This window comes from Archocentrus centrarchus, chromosome 24, assembly GCF_007364275.1.
Source record: "Archocentrus centrarchus isolate MPI-CPG fArcCen1 chromosome 24, fArcCen1, whole genome shotgun sequence".
Lineage (NCBI taxonomy): Eukaryota > Metazoa > Chordata > Actinopteri > Cichliformes > Cichlidae > Archocentrus > Archocentrus centrarchus.
The window spans coordinates 33,235,201-33,242,522 of NC_044369.1; the positions used below are offsets into that span (position 1 = coordinate 33,235,201).

Genomic DNA, 7,322 nt, shown 5'->3' on the forward strand with positions numbered 1-7,322 from the left:
GCAGGGTGTAGGTGTTGTAAGTGCCTCTCTGCAACTGTCTATTACTTCTATCAGTAGTGACAGATGAATTTATTAAAATTATTAATAGTACCAAGATGATTCTCCATGACAAGTAAGAGTCTGTCATTCAAAACCCTACTTGTATGCATGTATTATTGGCAAAATTTCAAAAAGTAAACTTTATGAGTACTTTAGCAGCCCTGTAGTTTCGACAACAAGTAGAACTGAATATAAAGTAAAAATCTGACCATTGCTATTGTAAATATTAACTTAATCTTTAATTATCTGTTCCAGATCTCTTCCAGATGTTTCAGGTGGAAAAAGAAGGTTTGCAAACCCATCATGTCTCTCAGGCCAATATTCCAACTGCAGTTTTATTTCCTCCCTTCTCCTGCAACTGTGACTCCCAAAAGAGGTGAAGAGCTCAGCGTGATCAGGTCAGAGTCGCATTACAGTTTCATGCAAACTTTGACTATATTGTACATTAGTTACAGTCCAGTTTGATTTAAAATTGATCAGATAAAAAACACACTGCATAATAACCCACATGAAAAAAACTGTAATAATCTGAAAACATTCACATTTTCTCCTTTCGTGAGCGACCCATTAAAAACAAAACAAAAGATGAACTTCTTCTGATGTATTCAACAACCAATTGTTCACATGACAGCAGCATTATGCGCTGCATGTGTGTAATATTAAGGACACACATGAACATCATGAGACATCAACATAAAGAAAAATCCAATAAACTTAAACTCCCAATAAACTCTTATCTTAAAAATGGAAAAATATGAATAAAAATATGGACCTCAGGAATAAATGAGGAATAAATTGGAGTGCCCAGCAGCAGATGCAGGTCCAGCTTCAGAGCAGCAGATTAATATCAGCTCCATGTGGTTTATAACATCAGAAACAAGAACAAACTGAACTCTGAGCATCTGAAAGAATCAACGCTCAAATCCAGCTTTTCAAGATTGTGTGTTTGTATTTGTGTGTCACACAGTGGTGTGGACATCCCAGTCTCAGTAACACAGTTATCAGTGCATCCTCCAGCTCACAGTGTTCCTGTGTATTAACTATCCAGCAGTTATTTTTAGCTGAAAACGCTCCATCATGGCTGTGATGCTGGTTCTCTGTTGGAGCTACTCAGAGATGCGAGCTTAGTTAGATACTCACTCTTAGACCTGAATGAGTCTGTGCTGGGTCTTTGTCGGGCTCCGTACACAAGTCCGACATCTGTTGTGTGTGTTAATTACCTTGTGGTCGTGTCCCAGTGTTTTACCTGTGGTGCTGACAGAAACAAAGAATGCTGGGACTTTTTCCCTCCTGGCTCCGCCCTCTTTGTGGTCAGTTTGTTTCTCACTTTGTTCAATCCTTCACGTCCATTCTGATAGTTTCAGCAGTCTCCCTCCAGGAATTTGTGAGTCCTTATGTTGATGCTTTGATTATTATTCCTGATTGTTATTCTCTCACTGATAAAATCAAAAACTGGCAAAAGTAGACAGAAATTCACAGGAGGACTGTGAGTGCTGAACAGGCCAATCAGAATCATTCTGGGCTGCGTGGGCCCGACGTGTAGTTACATTTCTCAGAGCTGCAGGTCAGGTTAGGTCGTAGGTTTAGAGCAGTTTCTGTAGCCACTTTATGTGCTTTCAGGTGGACTTTGAGTTTGGTGGTTTTCCCCTTGAGAAGTGTTCCACACATGTTGCCGTCATTCACAGCAAGACACTCACTTCTGTCTGTCTCACTATTGTACTCAAACAAATCCCATATAGGACTCTGCCTCTTTACCCAAGCTTTACTGCTGCCATTATTTTGCAGACTGGCATGGTGAACACACACACACACACACACACACACACACACTGAGGTGGTGTGTGGTGCTCCCAATTAAAACTGCTAGAGCAGAAAAAATTATTTCATTTCAAACATATAAACTGACAAACGGGAAAACGAAGACATTTGATCTCTGATTTCAGTTTGTTTTAGTTGGTTTGTAAACACACAATACAGTTTCAATTAGTTTATTTCAGTTAATGAAAATTTCAATTTCAGTTTTCATTATTTCGTTCGTTTTCATTAACAATAATAACATTGGTGTTCATGCTTATGTGTTATTTTTTGTATGTGTTACTGTTTGTGTCTGTGTGTTTCAGTGTGATAGTGAATGAGTATGTGCCTTTAAAGGAGCATGTAGTGGCTGCAAAGTGAGCATATCACCGTTCTCAGAGCTGAGGTTTGTGCTGTGATGCAACGTTTCCTGCTGCAGAAAACAGACGTTCTGATGGTGCATATGTTAAAAATTAATGTTAATAATAATTCAGTGTCCAATCTAACTGCCCCAGGTCAGTGTTTTACTGGCCCAAGTACATTTTTACTGGCATACAGGAGGAAACAAAAAGGTTTTATTTTTATATTTTAAAATATTGATACAACCTATATATATAATAGTTTTTTTATGTTTATATGAATCTAAATCTGCAAAATAATGTTGCTACAGCCTTGAAATAAATATGGTCTCATACACCTCATGCCCCCCTTTAGATATCACTGCCATATAAAGCAGGACTGCTGCCGTCAGCGAGCTGCCAAATATAAATATTAGTTCATCTGCATATTTTATTTGAACTTCGTTCCCTTTTCTTATGTTGGAGCTTGTTGATCAGGTGGTTGATGAAGGACCTCCAGCTGTTTCCCAGTAAAGGTTTTAAGGTGGTTACAGGAACAAGAGCTGCTGCTTTGGATGCTAGAAAAATGTCTCCTTTCGCTCCACCTGAGCTCACCGTCTCAGTAACGGCTCCGCCTCTTAGCTCTTCACTGTGACAGCATCAGCACTGCTGCTGTTGTGTTATTAGTTTTTTTGTTGTTGAGAAAACTTGGGCCTGCACAAGTTTAATGTTGTAATACTTTTTATTCCCATGTGTGCTCCTATATGCATTTTTATTGCAGGTCTATTTTTAGTTGCAAATGTGTGTGAAACGGTTATGCTTACATGGTGACAACTGAGTGCTGCAGAATTTTAAACATTGAAGGAACAAATCTGTATCGAGGATTATTTTATTATCAAGTTATGTGATGAATTGTTACAGCCCTGATATGCAGATTGAGATACACACAAATTGTTTTACTACAACAGTCTCATACTAGTCTAATTTGGGACCAGATATATTTGTTTAGCAACTGGAAGCACTTGAGTGAATATTAGTGTGGCTTAACAAAGCTCTGCGATAGTTTTCGCTGGATAATTGTGCGCCCCAAGTAATGATGTCATCACGAGCATCTCTTCTGTCACACCAACCCTCTGCATGTCTTCCTTCACTACATCCAAGAATCTTCTCTGTGGTCTTTGTCTTTTTCTCTTGCCCAGCAGCTCCATATTCAACATCCTTTATCCACTATGACTGCTATCCTTCCTCTGCACATGTCCAAACCATCTCAGTCTTGGCTTTCTAACTTTGTCTTCAAACTGCTCAAACCTGAGTTGTCCCTCTGATGTACTTATTTCTAATCTTGTCCATTCTGGTTACTTCCAGTGAAAATCTTCATCTTCAGCTCTGCTACCTCCAGCTCAGCTTTCTTTTTTTGTCAGTGTCAGCTTCACTGTGACAACTGCCTCCTTCTCATTCACATACACATGTATTCTGTCTTGCATCTACTGACTTTAATTCCTCTTCTCTCCAGAGCATACCTCCACCTCGCCAGGTGCTCTACCACCTGCTCCCTACTATCACTACAGATAGCAATGTCATCTGCAAGCATCATAGTCCACAGAGACTCCTGCCTGACCTCACCTGTCCATCACCACCGCAAACAAGAGGCTCAGATTAGATCCCAGATGTAATCCCGCCCCCACCCTGGACCCACTCCTACCTGTCAAACCAGGCTGCACAGCCATGAAAAAAAAGGGAGATAGACACAGATGCCAACTGAAAGTTTATTTTACATGAAAAAAAGGACAAAATTTTAACTGTGATGTGTGTAGTCAGTACAATCAGTGGTGTCAGTGGGTGCATCGGTGGAGAAATGGTGAATGCAATGTCGTGTAAGGCAGAAAACCAAACCAAAATAGAGTTCTGACACACTGGGCCCAGGTGTTGCCAATGTCACTGATGGAAAACAAGCCACACCAGCCCTCCAATGCCTGCAAATGAGACCTGCTGCACAAACATGAAAATATAAGTGAACGTGTTGTGAATGAGGATCATTGTGGACTGGGACTTTGTTCTTACAAGTTTTTATTCAAAAAAATAAGTTTCCCCAATGTTTTGAAATTGAGTCTGTTACGTTTTTTTTATACAACTTCTCCAGCTGTAGAAAACACTCACTCACACGGCACAGATGAGGCTGGAGTGCAGAGAAATTGTAAGGAAAGGTGGAAGAGCTGTGGATAGATTGTCTTTTGGTTGTCCCAGTGTCTCAGAGGATCCTGGGACCTCTGCGAGGTATCTCTGCACCTCCTGGATGGCATCAGCTGAGGCACTTTGGGTCTGCCTGCCCACTTCGATGTTGAGATGTTGCCAAAGGTTATCTAAAAAACAACAAATTGGTATTTTAGTACATGATTTCCAAACCACAACAAACAAATAATGCTGAATAACATGCTTGGAGTGGGTGCAAACAGCTGTTGTGAAGGCGGTCCTGGCTGGGGCTCATTTGTGCGTCCGATCACAGTCTGCTGATGGCCTCATTGCACTTGGAGGAACTGCAGAACCTGATGATTTAAATCTGGGGACTAGAAGTGTTGCTGGGGTCAACACACTTAATGACTCCAGACTGGAAGCAGAGTCTGTGACTCGACGCTTCAAGTGTTCATGTAGGTGCATGGCTGCCTGTGTGTGCAAGGTTGAAGCATTGCGCTCTAGTGCAAGATAGAGTATTTTCATCATCGGGATGACCTTTGACCCTGACACTCGCCTCTCTTCAGACAACTCCACTGTAGCTTGATGGAAAGCAGCAAGCACAAGAAGTGTTTCTCCTATGATGGTCTGCTCATCAGCTGTAAGTGGAGTCAGATCTGTTTTTAGAGGCCAGAGACACCCACACTGCTTCCCTCTCATCATGGAGCCTCGACAGCATTTCATATGTGCTGTTCCAGCGTGCTGTCACCTCATTGATAAGTTTCAGTGTTGGTCGTCCCATCTGTTGCTGCACTTGAGCAAGCTTCTCCTTGGCTGAAGTGCTTGATCTGAAGTATGTGACAGTGTGCCTGGCTTAGTGTCTGATGGATGTAAGTGTGGGGATCTGATCACATGATTTTCTAACTAATAAATTGAGACTATGCGCAATGCAAATTGAGTGCCGAATTTGGAGCTGTCTGGTGGATGCAGTCATGTTTGGTGCTGCATTGGTCACGAGACACTTTACTTTATTGGTTATGGCCCAGTCCTCCATCACGCCCCTTTTGACTTGGGCCAAATTGTCAGCAGTGTGACTTTGTGGAAAGTATTGCACTCCCAACACAGATGCACACAACTGCAAATTCTCATTAATGTAGTGACAGGTAAGCCTCCATGTTCACAGATGTCCACATGTCAGCTGTTATACTCACTGCCACAGCTCGCTGTACTTCCATTTTCACTCGTTCCCGTTCCTCCTCGTACTTTTTGGCCACCATTTGTTTCATGGTCTGAAAATTACACCAAGTCAAACCAAAAGCAAAGCAATATATTTAAATTAAAGATTAAATAAATTGGATATATCAACTACTACTTTAGATAATTTCCACGTGAACCTTTCTGGTTGGCAAAACATGAGTAAGTTGTAGAATGGCTGTATACCTGGGTTGTTGAAGAATATTCAACGGCCTTGTCACACCAGGCTGATGAAGTCGACCTTCATTTTTCTCTCTCACCACAAAATTGTTTGTGCACTCCTTCACACATGCTTTGCCCAGTCAGCCTAAAAATGTAATCACTTGTGTACAGACCCAGGCTGAACCCATAACTATGGATTCAAGGCTATAGCTGCAATAGCGCCCCCTACAGAAGCAAATGAAAATTTGTATGGCGGTCCACAGAATTAGTTTCTCTGAAATGCATGAAAATTTGTTTCAACATTCTTGACATCAGCATGATCAAAAAAGTCAGTCAGACCCATGCCCCATTTTTGCACGCTGCAGCCATTGCCACCCCGCCAAAGCCCACATCATGTCTCTATGGAGAGACCACAACATTGTCACACATATTGTGCAATCGTTCATGCAATCTTTCTGCAATTTGCTTGACATTTTTTTCTCTTATGTACTGAGCGAATTCAATCATATCCCACAAGACACCAAAATGTCACGTCAAACACACATTGTCCAATCTGTCCCGAACTTCACATACTTCATGAGAGGGTGAATGACTCTGGACACACCCATCTACCAGTTTTGTATCACACTCATAACGCCACCTCGTGGTGACAGGAAATCAGCAATAAACTGTTAATCATCATCCTATAATCATTACAATTTCATTGATGGTGCAGGCATACAAACAGCATCATGACACTTCAATTAGTGGGCGCTCGCGGACGCCACCTAGTGGACTCAGGAGATGTTAGGAGGCCGAACGACGCGAGGTACGGACAGCCTGCCGGGCTGAAGGCATCCAGGTGAGTCCGCGACAACCTCCGAGCACGCCACGGCTCGAGCGTCACGGGTCAACGCGCGCCGGGTGCAAGGGCCCAATCATCGCCGCTTGCAGCTTTAATTTGTATATTTTTACCACTTACGATCAGCTGCAGGTACAAAATACATTTCATTGTGCATTGTACAGTATATAACTGTGCATGTGACAAATAAAACTTAACTTACGTCATGAATATTTAGAAGCAGGTGAGAGAACACAATATCAAAGCAAGACAATGTGCTGTGCAGAACAAAAAACAGTGTGCTATGTGTGCACCGGGGTGTGAGTGTGTTTGTGGCTTCAACACTGCAGGTCTGATCACAAACTAAGTAAAACTAGACTGCTGCAATCAAGTCCATGTCATGAAGACAAAGCTTGCTGTGTCCTTGAATGTCCCTAAAAGCTTTACTGAACTTTCATGCAGTGTTGACTAAAAACTGTAAGTTGTCCAGAGTGATGCTTTTATCCATCAAAATGAATGAGCAAGAAGAAGAAGAAGAAGAAACAGCCTTTATTGTCCCACAGAGGGGAAATTTGGGTGTAACAGCAGCCGCAGTTATTATAAATATAAGTAAAAATATAATAATTCACACTATTAAGAAAAGAATATAAATATATATAAAATCAACAAACAAGATTAACCTTAATACTACTAATAATAACACTATATACAATGTACATGATGTGCCTGTGTGTTGAAACATGCAA

The 7,322-nt window shown here is 41.5% G+C and overlaps 1 protein-coding gene across 1 annotated transcript in view; it reads left to right on the forward strand.

Moving 5' to 3' along the window:
* Positions 1 to 307: 307 nt before the first annotated feature.
* Positions 308 to 7,322, forward strand: part of lrfn2b (leucine rich repeat and fibronectin type III domain containing 2b) — a 27,038-nt gene continuing 20,023 nt past the window's right edge. Inside the window, exon 1 of the mRNA XM_030722303.1 lies at positions 308 to 437. The gene's annotated coding sequence lies outside the window, so the exon portion shown is untranslated. The remainder of the gene's footprint in view (positions 438 to 7,322) is intronic.